Genomic DNA, 18,918 nt, shown 5'->3' with positions numbered 1-18,918 from the left:
ACCCAAGCCGCTCACAGGGGTCCCGGGGGGAGTGTGGACTCAGCTGTGACTCCTCCCAAGGTGGGGAAGGGGCAGAAGAAACCCGGCAAGTCTAGGAGGAGCAGCACGGCGGAGAGGACCGCCATCATCACCGCTGGCCAGGATGCCACCGCCAGCCCCATCGTCGCTGCCCAGGAGGCCACTGCCAGCCCCATCGTCGCTGCCCAGGAGGCCACTGCCAGCCACAGCCCAGCTGCCCAGGAGGGCCCGCCAGCCACGGGCAGCTCCCCAGGAGGACCCCGCCAGCCACAGCCCAGCTGCCCAGGAGGGCCCCGCCAGCCATAGCCCAGCTGCCCAGGAGGGCCCCGCCAGCCACAGCCCAGCTGACCAATGAAGGACAGCCAGCCCCAGCCCAGCTGGTCAATGAAGGACCGCCAAGTCGAGCACCGCTGACCAGGGCAAGAACAGCCAAGTCAAGCACCGCTGAACAGGGCAAGCACCGCTGAACAGGGCAAGGACCGCCAAGTCAAGCACCGCTGAACAGGGCAAGCAACGCTGAACAGGGCAAGGACCGCCAAGTCAAGCACCGCTGAACAGGGCAAGCACCGCTGAACAGGGCAAGGACCGCCAAGTCAAGCACCGCTAAACAGGGCAAGCACCGCTGAACAGGGCAAGGACCGCCAAGTCAAGCACCGCTAGCCCATGAGCGGCAGGGACACTGTCGCAACAGGGACCGTCACGGGGTGAGTGATGCACTCTGGGCACCAGTCCCCCTCCAGAACCAGTGGAGACATGCATCCACTATCTCTGTCCTGCACAGGATGAAGCACTCTGGGCACCAGTCCCCCTCCAGAACCAGTGGAGACATGCATCCACTACCTCTGTCCTCCACAGGATGAAGCACTCTGGGCACCAGTCCCCCTCCAGAACCAGTGAACACTGTTATCCACTTGGGAGACTGTGGCTTTGCACTCCCCAGGATGCAGCAGTGGGCAAACCACCCACTGGAGAGACTTGAGAGACAGTGGCTTTGCACTCCCCAGGATTGAACAGTGGGCAAACCACCCACTGGAGAGACTTGAGAGACTGTGGCTTTGCACTCCCCATGATGCAGCAGTGGGCAAACCACCCACTGTAGAGACTTGAGAGACTGTGGCTTTGCACTCCCCAGGACTGAACAGTGGGCAAACCACCCACTGGAGAGACTTGAGAGACTGTGGCTTTGCACTCCCCAGGATGCAGCAGTGGGCAAACCACCCACTGTAGAGACTTGAGAGACTGTGGCTTTGCACTCCCCAGGACTGAACAGTGGGCAAACCACCCACTGCAGAGACTTGAGAGACTGTGGCTTTGCACTCCCCAGGATGCAGCAGTGGGCAAACCTCCCACTGTAGAGACTTGAGAGACTGTGGCTTTGCACTCCCCAGGATACATCAATGGGCATGGAGGCCCCTCGTGGATCTGGCGTCGTGCACTCATCCGGATGAGGTGCCACCCCTTCCCTTCCCCCTGAGGTACCTGTTGTATTTCTATCTGATGCCCCAGCAGTGTTCTCTCTGTTTTGATCTGGTAACGTGTGTGGGCCTCGCCCATGTATTTTGGACCCAGTGGTCCACGGACTATGAATGGTGCAATACCTGTACTACTAATCGTGGTGTATATTTTGTTAATAGTGTATATATGTATATTTTTGCATACTGAATTTTGATATATTACAATGGTTACACTCATTTCCTTTTGTCTTTGCATTCTTCCGGGGGGGTTGGGGGGTGTAACTGTGATGTATAGATATGCATTGGTGTGTGTGTTGTAGTGGGTGTGGGTGGGGGTGTTGCGTGTGTGTGTCCCTGTTTTTTGCCTCCTCCCTCCCCTGTGTCGTAGGTGCAGTACCGACCGTGGTCTTCGCCGCCAGCGTTGGTGCTCCTGGTACAGGAGCAGGATGACTATCGCAGGAAACATATGAAGTTCCGGCTCCATGGTGTCCTCCTTCCTCGTGGAGTGGGTAGAGGTGAGCGTTTTTCATTCGAAATGCCTGTTTCCGACGTGTTTTTATCCACAGTGAATCCGCCCCGGAAAAGGTGGCGGATTGGCCTGTCATATTAGTGTGGGCGGTACATTGTCCTCCGCCTGTCTGTTGGCGGTGACCGCCGAGCTGTTTGTTTGTACCGCCGTGGCGGTCTGAGTGTTAAAGTGGCTGTCTTTGTTGGCGGTTTCCGCCACGGTCGTAATTTCAAACTTTTTACCGCCGGCCTGTTGGCGATCTTACCGCCGCTTTAACACCATCCGCCAGGGTTGTAATGAACCCCTATGTCTCTCGAGTTTCTGATGACATGTCTGCTACTGTTCCTATCAAGCCTCCTAGGGAGAGGAACATTAATATTGGGTTTTAAAGATTGGATTTGAGACATTTTACAAGGCACAGTTGCTTTAAATAAAATGATGGTATATAATGTGGATGAAAAGAGATATTTGATCTGATAAGTAGCAAGCTGTTCAAATGATGCACATGATAAACTTGGGAAGTTAACTGAGGAATATATGATTGACATTCGCAGAATATGGAATGTACAAACTCATTATGAAATTGATTTGACTAAAAGGGAGCTTAAAGAATTGCATTTGGTGACTTTGCATGCTCACATTAAGGATCTAGCTGAGAAGATTGAAGACTGGAGAGATTTGAAGTAGTACTGAGAAAAGTGGGGAAAAAAACTTAGCACCAAAAAGAAAGCAAAGGGTTATTGTTAGGGATTCAGAACGATAGACTATGTCAGAAGTATATGGAAGGAAGTATGTGCATGTACCTTGGACTAGAGGTGATGTTTATGCATTTACAGCACATTTTCCAAAATTTCACGAAGGACCTGATAAATAGCACAAGGAGGTTCTTAGTTTAGTGACAATTTCAAAAATGCTTTAGACTGATTTGGATACATTATTTGAAATTATTGTTCCTTCTGATCAATGAACTGAATGTAATGCTGCTGTTGCTTCGCCAACTGAGGAGCCAGATAGAGATGCACCTAATAATGCTCCAGCTGAAATAGTTGCTGACATGTACATGGCAGTGATAGAACATTTGAAAAAGAAGATGCCAGAGAACGAAGTGAACTGGGCAAAGATCATGAGAGGTACACAAGAGCTGAAGGAGTCGATGCATGCCTACTATTAGAGACTTGTGCAGATTTATACACAGTGGAGTTGAGGATCTTCCAAAGGAAGGTGTTAGTGGTTTCATATTGGCTTTCATTTTGGGTTTGTGTCCTGAGTCTAATTTGCCTACTGAGCAGAGTGTGAAGTGTTAGCAGACCAAGGCAATAGATGAGATTGTGAAAGATGCCAAGAAGTCAAGAATCAGAAGATGAGCTCAGAATTGGATTGTGGGCCACCTTATAATTGCAGAATGAATGGAGCACATCCCAGGCAAGGTATGCGAATGGGAAATGAGCTGCTGCAAATGTAGAGGCATTCTGGAGAGAATGGAAATATAAATTTGCTGAAGAAGAGCGCTGCTTGCTAGTTCTGTGGTAAAATAGGGCACTGGAAGTGCAAAGATAAGCAGAATCCAGACTGAAACCATAGTAATTTTGGACCCCATATGAGGGATAATGCAAATCAGATGCAGACACTGATAGTTATCCCAGCCCCACCACCTTCTGCGCAGTATGTACAAAATCAAAGACAGTTACGTATAAATATGCCTCCAGCTCCAGTGATGCAGCAACACATAGGAAATAAAATGTCTTCAGGGTACCAGCTGAATTGATTCTGTATAATGATTTTCAGCAGTTTAAATCAGACACTAATTCATAATTATGGTGCGTGAGGGGTTAGGGGAGGACTGCATGGTTGGTGCAATCGTAGAGGTAGATCAGAGTAGCTCATAAGTAGATAATGAAGTGAATGACAAACTGGTATAATTTCTAATTGACACTGGTGCTACCTTCTATGTGTTTCATTCTGTGGAGTTTCCAAACCTTCCCCTCTCTGCAAGAGAAGTACAATTTGTAGGCATTAGTATTAAAGAGGTTGTTAAACAGGCCATGGTAGGTGTCCTTGTTAAAGTAGGATCAATGGAGAACAATCATCAGTTCCTATTGTGTGATTCAAGTCCTGTTAAACTACTGGGCATTGGCTTGTTTTGCAAGATGAACTGTATAAATTACTGCACACCAGATGGTGTTGCAAATGAAACTCAAGATGACGACTCAGTGTTTATAATCAAGTCACACAATTCATAAGCTCTATTATTCCTAATTCTTGCAAAAGATGACCTGCCTCTGAATTTAAGACATTCTGGGGGTGATTCTGACCTCGGCGGTAAAAGGCCCTTACCGCCGGTCAGAAGTCTGCCATTCTACCGCCGCGGCCGCGGTAAACCGCCACGGTCATTCTGACCACCAACTGTGAAACCGTCAAAAACCCGACATCCACGGAAGGCCGCCTCATCATCGGTCAGCGATAAACTGGAGATGACCAAACCTCCACCGCCACGCCAACACGCCCATGCTATTCTGACCCACGAATCCACGAGGCGGTCTTTCAACCGCGGTATTCCATTGGTGGTACACACCGCCGCGCTCAAAATACACACACATATACAAAACACAGCCACATTGGACAATTTGAAATACACACACCTGATACACATACAAACAACACTCCCACACACCCAATACAATATAAAACACACACCCACATCACCCACAAACCCCTACGACCACAAATATCTGAGAGAAGGCGCAATACACTGAGAGAGAGCACAGGGAACGCAAAGCACAACACACACAGGAACACAACATCATCACCCACACCACATCTACGCACACATCACCACACACCACCACTCACATCACAACAAACACCACCCCACACCTCATCCACACCACCCCATGGCACCCCAAAGACACCCCAGGTTCTCGGACCAAGAACTCAGGGTCATGGTGGAGGAAATAATCAGGGTAGAGCCCCAGCTCTTCGGCACACAGGTGCAGCACACCACTATAGCAAGGAAAGCAGAGCTATGGCAAAGGATCGTAGACAGGGTGAACGCTGTGGGACAGCATCCCAGAAATCGGGAAGATATCCGAAAGCGATGGAACGACCTACGGGGGAAGGTGCGCTCGATGATCTCAAGACACAACATCGCTGTGCAGAAGACTGGCGGCGGACCCCCACCCACTCCACCCCAATTCACAGCATGGGAGCAAGAGGTAGTAAACATCCTGCATCCTGATGGCCTCGCTGGAGTACACGGAGGAATGGACTCTGGTAAGTCGAATCTCAACTACTTCACCCCCCAACCACCAGAATGCCAACCCACACCCCAACCCTCACCCCCAATCTCAACCCCCCAGCACACATCCTCCCTGCCAATGTCTCACCAGCACAACCCACCCTAAACAACACCAACCCCTGAATGCCAACACAAACCATAGAAAGCCATCACCAAAGCATGACCATTGCACATACCCATACACCCCCCCCCCAACCACCCTCACAACACCTCCCACAAGGGAATGCCAGCACTGGGGGACAAGGGCACTCACAAAATGCACACCATGGCACACACAAAAGCAATAACCATACTCTTTTACCCCTGCAGGGCCCGAACGCCAACACACCGCCACGGAGGGTCCAGATTTGTCCATCCCACCCCCAGAACAGGCACCAAGTGAGGACAGCAGCTCTGTCGACCTAGAACCTGATGACCAGCCCGGACCATCGGGGACCTCTGGACAGTCGGTTCCCCACACACAGACACAGGCCACAGCAGACCCAACCCCCTCTGGGAACACCAGCACAGCTCCCACCCAGCGGGCCCATGCCTCTGTCACCAGGACGCGCCAATCAGCGGTGTGTCCGCCACTACAGGGCACCCAGGCTGACCCAACACCCCAACAACCACAGGGACCAGGGTGCAGTGGTAGTGGGCACACCGTCCAGGGGACTGAGGCCTGGGGAAACAGGGCAACTGGGAGGGCTGCTGTGCGACAGAGGGGGGAGGACAGGCCCAGGGAACCCACTCTCCAAGAGGCCCTCACCACCATCATGGGAGCATACCACCACTCCCAGGAGACGATGGCGACGGTACTGGCCAGGTTCACCGAGATCCAGGCACAGCAGGAGGAACGCTACATGGGGTTCAGCAATGAACTCAGGAACATCGGTACAGCTATGGGGACCATAGTCCAGGCCCTCAACCATATAGAAACCACATTGCGGGACCATGTGGCACCACAAAGGGCCCCTGTCACTAGCCAGGACCAGGAACAGCCTACCACCTCCGCCGGCGCTAGTGGACAGGAGGCCCCACCACAACGACAGGCCACCAGAACCCCACCTCCTGCTGAAGAACAACCACCCCGCAAGAGGAACCTGAGATCACAAAAGAAGACAGAGTAGGATGCCAAGACCCCCGCCAGCATAAGATACCCCCTGATGTCATCCCACTGTCCCACATTGTCACCCTGTCCAACCTTGAACTGCCCCTGCTCCATCCTTACACAGGCATATGGACAATGCACCTATGAAACTGAGAACTGGACTCTGCCATGGACATTACTCCACCCTCACCCTTCACCGTTTTAATATCATGTACCAATATCTAGCACTAAAAATAAATCACTCATTGCACTGAAATCATTCAGGAGTCAGCCTGTATTATTTACAAATGTATAACACATTACTGTTCAATAATGTTCAGTCAATTTGTGATGACAACATACCGATTTCAATAAGCATTAGTCCATGGGCTAACCAAGCAGAAGTCGCGCAGTGGGTCATACAGCACTGAAAAGGGAAGGGAAAATCAAACATCAGTTAAAAAGAACTGGGGGGAAATACACAAAGTACAGATGCAGGAGGCTTTCAGGAAATGTAAAATGTCGTGGGTGATTCTTACCTGTGTGCTACTGAAAATACTGTTGGATAACTGTGTCCCTGTTGTCTGTGTCGTCCCCGTCGTCTTCCTCCTCTTCACTCTCCACAGGCTCCACAGCTGCTACAACACCACCATCTGGACCATCCTCCTGCAGGAAAGGCACCTGACGTCGCAATGCAAGATTGTGCAGCATACAGCAGGCCACGATGATCTGACACACCTTCTTTGGTGAGTACATGAGGGATCCACCTGTCATATGCAGGCACCTAAACCTGGCCTTCAGGAGCCCAAAGGTTCTTTCTATGATCCTCCTAGTACGCCCATTGGCCTCATTGTACCGTTCCTCTGCCCTGGTCCGGGGATTCCTCACTGGGGTCAATAGCCAAGGCAGGTTGGGGTAACCAGAGTCACCTATTAGCCACACACGTTGTCTCTGTAGCTGTTCCATCACATAGGGGATGCTGCTATTACGCATAACATACGCGTCATGCACTGACCCAGGGAACTTGGCATTTACATGGGAGATGTACTGGTCAGCCAAACAGACCACCTGGACATTCATAGAATGGTAATTTTTCCTGTTTCTGTACACCTGCTCATCGTCTTTTGGGGGTACTAAAGCCACATGTGTCCCATCAATGGCACCAATGATGTTGGGGATATGTCCAAGGGCATAGAAATCACCCTTCACAGTGGGCAAATCATCCTCCTCAGGGAAAACAATGTAGCTCCGCATGTGTTTCAGCAGGGCAGACAACACTCTGGACAAAAGTTTTGAAAACATAGGCTGAGACATTCCAGATGACATGACCACTGTTGTCTGGAATGAGCCACTTGCCAAAAAATGGAGGACTGACAGAACCTGCACCAGAGGGGGAATGGCGGATGGGGGACATCAGGGCTGGCTCCAGCTGGGCACACAGTTCATGTATAGTGGCTCGGTCAAGTCGGTATCGTAGTATTATATGGCGTTCTTCCATTGTCGACAGGTCCACCAGCGGTGGGTACACGCGAGGATTCATCCTTCTCCTTGCAAGTCCCAGCGGACGGTGCCTAGGAAGGACAACATGGAGTATGGAGTCAAGCAAATCACAGGTACGTTCACCACAGCTTGCATAGCACACGGTTATCTATGTATTGAAAGGCGTGTATGTGTGGCAATGCAAGGCCTAGGCCTGTGTGACGCAGTTGAAATTAAGCCATGTGGGCCCTTGAAATGGCGGCTGCCTGACCTGTGAAGTGGGACAATGGGATGTGAGGTCAATGCGCTGGCGTGGCACACCGTGGCGGTAGGCGGTCGAAGACCACTGTACGAAGCCGCATTGGTTAACAATGAACCCTATGGGTTTCAGGAGCCAATGAGGATGTGCGCCGGTGGTCGCGGTACGCACCGCCGCGGTACGCACCTCCGCGGGCGTGACCGCCATTTTCTACATGATTAATCACTCGAGACCTGATCTTCCACAGGAGAGGACCTATACTGCAAGTGCTGCTGTGACCTCGGTCTGGAAGAGACAATGGCTGCTGCGACTGGGGAAAGGGCCCCTGCCTTCACGTCTGAAGAGTTGGAGAAACTTGTGGATGGGGTCCTCCCCCAGTATGCGTTACTCTACAGTCCTCCAGACCAACAGGTAAGTACACTGGGTGCACATTGAATGGGCTATGCCTGTGTGGAGTGGGTTGGATGTAAGTTGGTGGGGTGGGGTGGGGAGCGAATGAGGAGTGCAACGCACGACAGATGAGAGCATGTGCCACATGGCAAATTTGGGGAGGGGGGGGCATTCACTTCTAACATGCAGAAAAATGATGAAATTTCTTTTCCCACCCTGTAAATGTCAAATAGGTCAGCGCCCATCAGAAAGTCGACATTTGGCGTGCCATCGCCAAGGAAGTCCGGGCCCTGGGGGTCCACATCAGACGGGGCACCCACTGCCGTAAGAGGTGGGAGGACATCTGCCGCGGAACCAGGAAGACCGCCGAGTCACTGCTGGGGATGGCCTCCCAACCTAGGAGGGGTGCCAGTCGTACCCTGACCCCCCTGATGTCCCGGATCCTGGCGGTGGCCTACCCTGATTTGGATGGGCGCTTGAGGACATCACAGCAGACACAAGGGGGTGAGTATCAGCACATTCTGCTATCTTTATGCGCAGTGGAGGCGTCTGGGTGGGGGAGGAGGGTTGTGGGTGACATTAGGCCAGGGCGCTTTCTGTAGTGTAGCCCTCTCCTTTAGACATGGCCCTGTGCCCCCGCCCCCCACCTCTGTAGGGTGCCAAGTACAGCTATCCATGGTCCTGCATCACCCGTGTGCGCGTTTGTTGTCCCTAGACCTGTTGGCCTAGTCAGAAGTACTGAGTAGTGTACCCCGAATGCGCGGCTTAGTGCATGAGGCTCCTGTGTCTGTCCTCTCCGCCAACGGTGTTGACAAGGCATGCACTCAACCTGTTTTTTTTTTCTCCCCCCACCCTCTTTCTTTATCTTCTTGTGCATGTGTGCATTAGCATCATCAGGCGGAGGAGAATTGGCATCGGAGCACGAGGGAGCTGCAAGTCACAAGGCCCCGGTGGGCCGTGGAACAGACACCGAGGGCACCAGTGATCCGGAGGGCGAGGGGAGCACCACAACGGGGACCGGTGGTGACACCAGCGACACCGACACGTCCTCGGATGGGAGCTCCCTAGCGGTGGCGGCAAGATCCCGGCCCCCCGCCTCTACAGGTACAGCCGCCACCCAGCGCACCAGCCCCGCCCTCCCAGCAGCCCCTCAGCCTACGCTCCGTGCCCGCTCACCCAAGAAGGCGGGCATCTCCTTCGCCCCAGGCACCTCAGGCCCTGCCCCTGTTACCCCTGCTGCCCTCAGTGAGGAGGTCATTGACCTCCTTCAGACCATCATTGTTGGGCAGACTACCCTTTTGAATGCCATCCAGGGGGTAGAAAGGGAGGTGCATCGGAGCAATGCCTACCTGGAGGGCATTCATTCGGGTCAGGCTGCCCATCAACGATCGTTCAATGCTCTGGCCTCAGCACTGACGGCAGCCATTGTCCCTGTTTCCAGCCTCCCTCTTCTAACTGCCTCCACCCTGTCTCTGTCTCCTGTTCCTCAGCCTATCCCATCCACACCATCAGACCAGCCTGCACACACCTCAACACCCAAGAGCAGCTCATCCAGACACAAGCACCACAGATCCCACAAACAGTCACCCAAACAACACCCAGATGCAGACATGCCAACAGTCACTACCACCTCTGTGTCCCCCTCCTCCTCTTTTCCCTCCTCCCTCCCTGTGACGTCTACACTCACACCTGCATGCACACCACCATCAGCCAGTGCTTCCATCACCAGCACACCCTCCAGTACAGTCCGCACACGTGCAGTCACCACCCCCACTGCCATCTACACGTCCCCTGTGTCCTCTCCCACTGTGTCTGTCACCCCCTCTTCCAAGACACACAAATGCAGGCAGCCACCCACCCAACAGCCATCCACCTCACGACAGCCTACGTCACAATCACTTGCACCCAAACACAGCACACCTGACCCTCCTACAACCACATCCTCTTCCTCCACTCCCATCACCACTACTCCCACCCTTTACCTTGGTCCTAAAAAAGTTTACCTCTCAAATCTTAACCTCTTTCCCTCCCCTGACCCACCCCCTCCATCTGCTAAGAGTCCCAAGAGCACCTCAGCCACCACCAGCCCAGCTTCGAGTGTCACTGTGGTGCATGGGTTCTGGAGTCCACCCTTTGGCAACAGTGACACTTCTATCAGCAGCATGGGGACAGCCAGCCCACCCCCAGGCAAGAGGACACGGAAACTCAAGGGCCGCCGTGAGAGGACTGACACGGCTGCCCCCAAGGACCAAAGTTCGGCCACTTCACCTGCCACAACATCCAGGTGAGGCAAGGGCCAGAGAGCCTCTTCTAAGGAGCGAAAGGGCAGCAGGGCGGAGAAGTCAGCCAGCAGGAGCGCGGAGCAGGAGGGCCCCACAAGCCCCATCCCGGCTGTAAGGGAGGACATCAAAGGGCCCAGGACTCCGTCACCGAAGGGTCCTGCAACTGCACGGTGGGAGGGCGACTGAGCAGGGAGTCCAGGCCAGGTCTGGCTCCCTTTGTTTACTGGACAAGCACCGCTGAAGAGGGCCCCGCCGTGCAGAAGAGCACCGCTGAACAGGGCCCGCCGTGTAGAAGAGCACCGCTGAACAGGGCCCCGCCGTGCAGAAGAGCACCGCTGAACAGGGCCCCGCCGTGCAGAAGAGCACCGCTGAAGAGGGCCCCGCCGTGCAGAAGAGCACCGCTGAACAGGGCCCCGCCGTGCAGAAGAGCACCGCTGAACAGGGCCCCGCCGTGCAGAAGAGCACCGCTGAACAGGGCCCCGCCGTGCAGAAGAGCACCGCTGAAGAGGGCCTCGCCGTGCAGAAGAGCACCACTGAACAGGGCCCCGCCGTGCAGAAGAGCACCGCTGAACAGGGCCCCGCCGTGCAGAAGAGCACCGCTGAACAGGGCCCCGCCGTGCAGAAGAGCACCGCTGAACAGGGCCCCGCCGTGCAGAAGAGCACCGCTGAACAGGGCCCCGCCATCTCAAGCACCGCTCCGCTGGGCCCTTCCTGCAAGCACTGCTCCGCTGGGCCCCGCCGTCTCAAGCACCGCTGAACAGGGCCCCGCCGTCTCAAGCACCGCTCCGCTGGGCCCTTCCTGCAAGCACTGCTCCGCTGGGCCCCGCCGTCTCAAGCACCGCTGAACAGGGCCCCGCCGTCTCAAGCACCTCTCCGCTGGGCCCCGCCGTCTCAAGCACCGCTGAACAGGGCCCCGCCGTCTCAAGCACCGCTCCGCTGGGCCCTTCCTGCAAGCACCGCTCCGCTGGGCCCCGCCGTCTCAAGTACCGCTCCGCTGGGCCCTTCCTGCAAGCACCGCTCGGCTGGGCCCCGCCATCTCAAGCACCGCTGAACAGGGCCCCGCCGTCTCAAGCACCGCTCTGCTGGGCCCTTCCTGCAAGCACCGCTTCGCTGGGCCCCGCCGTCTCAAGTACCGCTCCGCTGGGCCCTTCCTGCAAGCACCGCTCCGCTGGGCCCCGCCGTCTCAAGCACCGCTGAACAGGGCCCCGCCGTTTCAAGCACCGCTCCGCTGGGCCCTTCCTGCAAGCACCGCTCCGCTGGGCCCCGCCGTCTCAAGCACCGCTGAACAGGGCCCCGCCGTCTCAAGCACCGCTCCACTGGGCCCTTCCTGCAAGCACCGCTCCGCTGGGCCCCGCCGTCTCAAGTTCCGCTCCGCTGGGCCCTTCCTGCAAGCACCCCTCCGCTGGGCCCCGCCGTCTCAAGCACTGCTGAACAGGGCCCCGCCGTCTCAAGCACCGCTCCGCTGGGCCCTTCCTGCAAGCACCGCTTCGCTGGGCCCCGCCGTCTCAAGTACCGATCCGCTGGGCCCTTCCTGCAAGCACCGCTTCGCTGGGCCCCGCCGTCTCAAGCACCGCTGAACAGGGCCCCGCCGTCTCAAGCACCGCTCCGCTGGGCCCTTCCTGCAAGCACCGCTCCGCTGGGCCCTGCCGTCTCAAGCACTGATGAACAGGGCCCCGCCGTCTCAAGCACCGCTCCGCTGGGCCCTTCCTGCAAGCACCACTCCGCTGGGCCCCGCCGTCTCAAGCACCACTGGCACAATGACAGTGCCGGATCTGTGTCGAGCTACTGTTCACGGTTCACTGTGCCCACCATGCCTCCTCCTTGACCAGTGGAGACTGTTATCCACCTGATGGACTGTGGCTTTGCACTCCCCAGGATGGCACAGTGGGCAATCCACCCTCTGTAGAGACATTGAGAGACTGTGGCTTTGCACTCCCCAGGATGGCACAGTGGGCAATCCACCCACTGTAGAGACATTGAGAGACTGTGGCTTTGCACTCCCCAGGATGGCACAGTGGGCAATCCACCCACTGTAGAGACATTGAGAGACTGTGGCTTTGCACTCCCCAGGATGGCACAGTGGGCAATCCACCCACTGTAGAGACATTGAGAGACTGTGGCTTTGCACTCCCCAGGATGGAACAGTGGGCATGGTGGCCCCTTCGTGGATCTGGCGTCGTGGACTCATGTGGCTGTGGTGCCGCCCCTTCCCTTCCCCCTGAGGTGCCTGTAGTTTTATCATCAGATGCCCCTGCAGTGTTCTCTTCAAAGGACTCAGGTCTCCTGTGTGGGCTTTGCCCATGTGTTGATACACTTTGGCCCACGGACACTTGGATTTCGTTCAATGTGCAGGACTAATTGCCTCGGTTTATCGATTGCACTAAATATTGAATTGATTTTTTATAATTTTTATTGTTATTTGACCATGACTTATCAGAGGCTATTTTTTACATAAATTTTAATTCTCAATTTAATGATGTCTTTGCATTTTTCCGGGGGGTTTGGGTGGTGTCACTGTGACTTGTTGCTCTGTATTGGTGTGTACATAGTTTGGGGGGGGGGGGGTGGGGGTCGCATATGTGTGTGCCGTAACCTTTCCTCCTCCCCCCTCCCCTGTGTCGTAGGTGCAGTACTCACCATTGTCGTCTGCGCTGGAGTTCGTACTCGTGGTAGATGAGCAGGTAGACGAGAGCAGGTAGGATGTTTAATTCGGGTTCCATGCTGTCCTCCGTCCTCGTGGAGTGCGTAGAGGTGAGCGTTTTCCCGTTCGTAGTCTGTTTCCGCCGTGTTTTTATCGGCGGTGCTCCCGTCCCGGAAAAGGTGGCGGATTGGTGAGTTGTGATAGCGTGGGTGGTACATTGTCTGCCGCCTGTCTGTTGGCGGTGACCGCCGCACTGTTTGTTTGTACCGCTGTGGCGGTCGGAGTGTTAATGTGGCGGTCTCTGTTGGCGGTTCCCGCCAGGGTCAGAATAGCATTTTTTGGTCCGCCGGCCTGTTGGCGGGTTGACCGCCGCTTTATCACCGACCGCCAGGGTTAGAATCACCCCCTCTGTCAATTAAGAGGTATGGGATTTCACAGGCAAAGTGATAGGATTGAAAAAAAGTAAAAAACCTGTCAGAATTTATGTCAAACCCAATTCAGTTATTTGTAGAACTACGCAATGCAGACTTTCAAAAGAAGCAGAAGAAGGAATGAAGCGCCTTATAGAAACAAAATATAGAACAAGACATTCTATGAGAGGTGCTTGGTAGTCTTTGTAACTCCTCAATAATGGGCCAATTATATTTAATTATATTTTGTACGTTTGTGCCGCTTTTGTGTAAAAAAACAATGTAAAGGCAGCGCTAACATTTCATAAATCAGGCCCTGAGTGATTTAAACAGAGAATAGTGCAAGACTTGAGGACAGTAATCAGATCTGGTGGTACAGAATCCTGCTGTAATACTGTTTCAGAGTCCTGCACATGCACAATGGTATACAATCATTGACTTATGCCAAGTGTTCTTCTTTATTCCTCCGCATGAGGATAGTCAATTTCTCCTCACATTCTAGTTCCAAAACAAAGTTCTCGTTTGCCGTTGAGTTCCACAGTGGGATACTGAAAGTCCTTAAATTTTTAGACAGATCATAAAGAAAGATTTGAATAATTTACAGCTGCCTGGTAACTCAGTCCTGGTGCAATATATTGATGACTTACTTGTGACATCAAAGACAAATGAAGATTGTAAGTAAGATACAATTGCACTTTTGAATTATGTTGCTGACAATGGTCACAAGGTTTCACACACAAAGATGCAGTACTGTAAAAAGGAGGCTATTTATTTTTGTCATCATCTTGAAAAAGGAGCAAGGAATGTTGCAAAGGAATGTGTATCATCAGTACTGAAAATAAGTCCTTCGATCACCCAGAGGGAGGTGAGAATGTTCCTGGGAATTGATGGCTACTGTTGCCAGTGGATTATACATTTTTCCTTGACTATGAAGCCTCTAATTAGTCTAGCTCACAGTGATATAATTTGTTGATGAATGTATGAAGCTCTTCCAGGATTTAAATGAAACATTATGTAATGCACCCTCTCTCACAATGCCTGATTACAATAAGGAGTTCAAACTTTTTGTCATGAAAAGAGTGAGGCCCTCATTCTGACCCTGGCGGATACAATCCGCCAGGGCCAACGGTCTCCCGCCAGTTTCCCGCTGCCCTGGGGAATCCTCCATGGCGGCACAGCATGCTGCGCCGCCATGGGGATTCCGACCCCCTTCCCGCCGGCCTGGCTCTGGCGGTTCTTACCGCCAGAACCTGGCCGGCGGGAACGGGCGTCTTGGGGCCCCTGGGGGCCCCTGCAGTGCCCATGCCCATGGCATGGGCACTGCAGGGGCCCCCTAACAGGGCCCAACTAGGCTTTTCAGTGTCTGCGATGCAGACACTGAAAAGCGCGACGGGTGCTGCTGCACCCGTCGCACGCCTTCCACTCCGCCGGCTCGATTCCGAGCCGGCTTCCTTGTGGAAGGCGCTTTCCCGCTGGGCCGGCGGGCGATCTGAATCAGATCGCCCGCCGGCCCAGCGGGAAAGTCAGAATACCCCTCGCGGTCTATTGACCGCGGGGCGGTATTCAGGCGGCTTCCGACGGGCGGGCGGCAACCGCCGCCCGCCTAGGTCGGAATGACCACCAGAGTGTGCCCTGTCAGGTTTAACCCAAAAACATGTGGGATTGTGAGGTCTGCATCGGATGTTGGATGTCGGATCTGTGTTGGATCCATTAGCTGTGACTGTACGTCTTCCAGGTGGTCTGAAGGCAATTGCCACTATTTGAATTGCAAGTGAACAAAGAAAAATGATTTTAATAGGGAGTACACTAATTGTGTTTGTTCCACATTCAGTTTTGATTTTGCTGACCCATATTAGGTCTAAGCACATGACAAATAACTGCCTTACAAGGTGTGAGGAAATCATACTGGCAGCAGAAAACATCTCTGTAAGAAGGTGTAATTTTCTGACCTCAGCTTCTGGTTAAGACAGCAATGAAGACAGAGGCAGAAATGATGATGATGATGATGAACCAGAACATACTTGCATGAATGTCATTGCGTTATGTACCAAACCAGGGACACATATCAATGACACTCCTCTTGAAATGGCTGATCTGATATTGTGGAAGCATCATACATGCCCAATGTAACTTCAGGACAAAAGGCAGAGTTGATTGCACGGGCAAGAGATTGTTGTTTTGCAGAGAATTGGAATGTGATTTTTTTATACAGACAGCCAGTATGGATTTGGAATAGTACATGATTTTGGGAGTTTGTGTTCACAAAGAGGTTGTACTAACACCTCTGGAATGGAGGAATGGAGGTCCTCAGGAAAGGTTCCTATACTCTTGATTTGTGTTAAGCATTACAACAACCAGAAGAAATTGTGGTGGGGTGGTCAAGTGTGCTGCTCATGAGCCAGGTGGTGATATGGTCACAGAGGAAGCAAACATGCAGACCAGATGGCGAGATACTACACACTTGTGAATGCAACTATGAGATTAAATGAGCAGACTGTAATGAACAAAACATAACAGAACAAATCAAGTGAAAGTTCTGTTGAAAGTACGGAGAATGTAAATTGTTTCTTGTTGATCCCACTGTCTACCTCAATAAGTAAATTGAGGGATCCCCAGGAGGAAGTACCAGAGGATGAGAAATGACAGTGGGAAATGTTAAGAAAGTCATTAACCTGTGTGGATCACTCTGGTATATAAACAAGTTCTTTCTGACAGTATGCTATATTTAATATTTACATCGCCACACTCATGCAGAAAGGTACTCAGTGACCAGAACTTTCAAAAATTAATGGTGCAATTCAAAATTCAGATATGCCTCAGACGACTTGTGCCAAAGATGTGTAATTTGTCAAAGAATTAATCAGGCAAAAAGGACTGTGGTTGCTAAGTGTCACATTGGCAAATCAGAGGGCCTCTGTACAATAGTCCACACAGACTTCATTGACATTCCAGTTTACAGTGGCCTTAAATATATTTTTGTGATTGTCTGCTTGTTCTCTAAATGGTTTGAGGCCTATCCTACCAGGAGATTTGGCAGTATGGCATGTTGATAGAATTGTTACCACAGATTGGCAAGCCAGCCTCAATTCAGACAATCGTGGACCTCCTTTTAAACATGAGATTCTTAAATTGAACTGTACAGCTCTGCAGATTGATCAACGATTGATCAAAGGTTCCATTGTACTTACCATCCTCAATCATCTGACATAGTGAAGAAGATGAATAGGACCATCAAGCACAAGCTGGCTAAACTGTGTGCTTCCACCAGTTTGAAATGGCTAGATGCTGTTCATCTTGTTCTCATGAGCATTAGAAGTCTGGACTTTCACCCCATGAATTGTTGAGGTCAGGGCCATGAGATTGGCCCACATGTCTTCAGCAAAACGTATCTCATTAACTGATGACATTAGATTATTGCAAATGTGTGGCTGATGGTGTGACACTTGTCCCTCATTAGGTGAACATGGTGGCAGCACTGTAAAAAAAAAAACTCAGTGCATGCCCTGCAACCGTGTGACTGGATTCTGATGTATAAGCAAAACGTGCACTGGGAAACTCTTTACCAGGTCATGCTTGTGACTAACACTGCTGTGAAGTGTGCTGGGGTCCCGCGGTGGATATACACTGCCCATATGAGAAGAGTGAAGGCGGCAGATGAAGAAGAGGTGACAACACACATTAATTCACAGAGTCAAGTTTGCAACGTGAATGTAGAAGGGGGTTATGAAAATTTTGAAACAGGTGAAGTAGATGAAGATGAAGATACTGATACAGGCACCAGGCACCAGTGGCCATTTTCAAATTGAGGATAAGAGTAAATAACATTTGGAGTGGGAGTATGAAGACATTGCCTCTGAGATGGAGAAAGCAGTTTACAGTGAGTCCAGCTGCTGATGCAGATCAAACCCTAAGTTCATTAATGAGTGAAGAACACTCAGCAGTAGTCACAAAGGAAGATACAGGGGTTGTACCACCAGAGGCAGTGAAATTAACTTACAAGAGAAAGAAATGGGAGAAGAAAGGCTAGAATTGATCAAGTAAGAACCAGAACTAGTTCGGATTGATTCAGAGAACAATGAGATTGATTTGCCTGTTGCTAAAAGACCAAGAAAGAAACTCTCAAATAGACAGCACACGTCACCTGAATGGGCTTATCTTCCGGCTGTGTCTGAAGAAGAAGAGCCAGAAACAGAGCTATACAGTCCAATAAACTGTTGCAAATAACTCTATGAAATTGAATTGGAAGAAGAATATACACCATGAACTTTCATGAATCTTGACAGTGGTGAAGTATATTTTGAGCTTTGCAAAGACTCCAGATGAAGAAACAAAGGGAGACCCTGGCGGTCACGGTGGTGGTCTGCCTGCCACCAAAGCGGTGGTCCAACCGCTTTGGCGGCGGTCTGACTGCCACATTACTCCTGTGGCAGTTGCGCCAAGGCCGGACCCACAGCACTGCCAGTTTCCATCCACAGGAGGGGCTGGCAGTGCTGGCGATCCGAATCCTCCAGGGCAGCGTTGCATGCAGCGCCTCCCTGGGGATTACGACCTCCCTCTCCACCAGCTTTTACATGGCGGTAGCACCGCCATGTAAAGGCTGGCAAAGACGGGGTGCAGTGGGCCCCAGGGGGGGCCACTGCACCACCCATGCACTTGGCATGGGCAGTGCAGAGGCCCCCATGGACAGCCCACCGCACAATTTGCCGTCTGCATCGCAGACAGTAAACTGCGCAATGCAGTTGTACTCTATGCAGCGCCTGTGTGCCCTACTCACCGCAACATTGCCACCGGCTCAATTATGAGCCGGGCGGCAATGTTGTAGGCTGTTCCTCACTGGGCCAGCGGGGACCACCTAATAGGGCCTGCGGGAAATTGGCCGCACTGACGGCAACCTGACCGTGGTAGATTGGCGGGTGGCATTTTCCGTCAAACTCGTAATGACTGCCTAAGTTTTGAAATTATGAAATGAAGAAAAAATACTTGGCTTTAAAATTTGATTTTAATTTTTTAATATAATTTTTTTTTAAAGAAAGATCTATTGTTCTTTTGAAGAAACAAGCATTTCTTGAAAATAGATTTTTGAAGTTGCACACTTTTATTTTTTGTTTTTGAT

Source organism: Pleurodeles waltl, chromosome 6 (assembly GCF_031143425.1).
Source record: "Pleurodeles waltl isolate 20211129_DDA chromosome 6, aPleWal1.hap1.20221129, whole genome shotgun sequence".
In the NCBI taxonomy this organism is placed as follows: domain Eukaryota; kingdom Metazoa; phylum Chordata; class Amphibia; order Caudata; family Salamandridae; genus Pleurodeles; species Pleurodeles waltl.
This window is presented reverse-complemented; position numbering follows the sequence as displayed.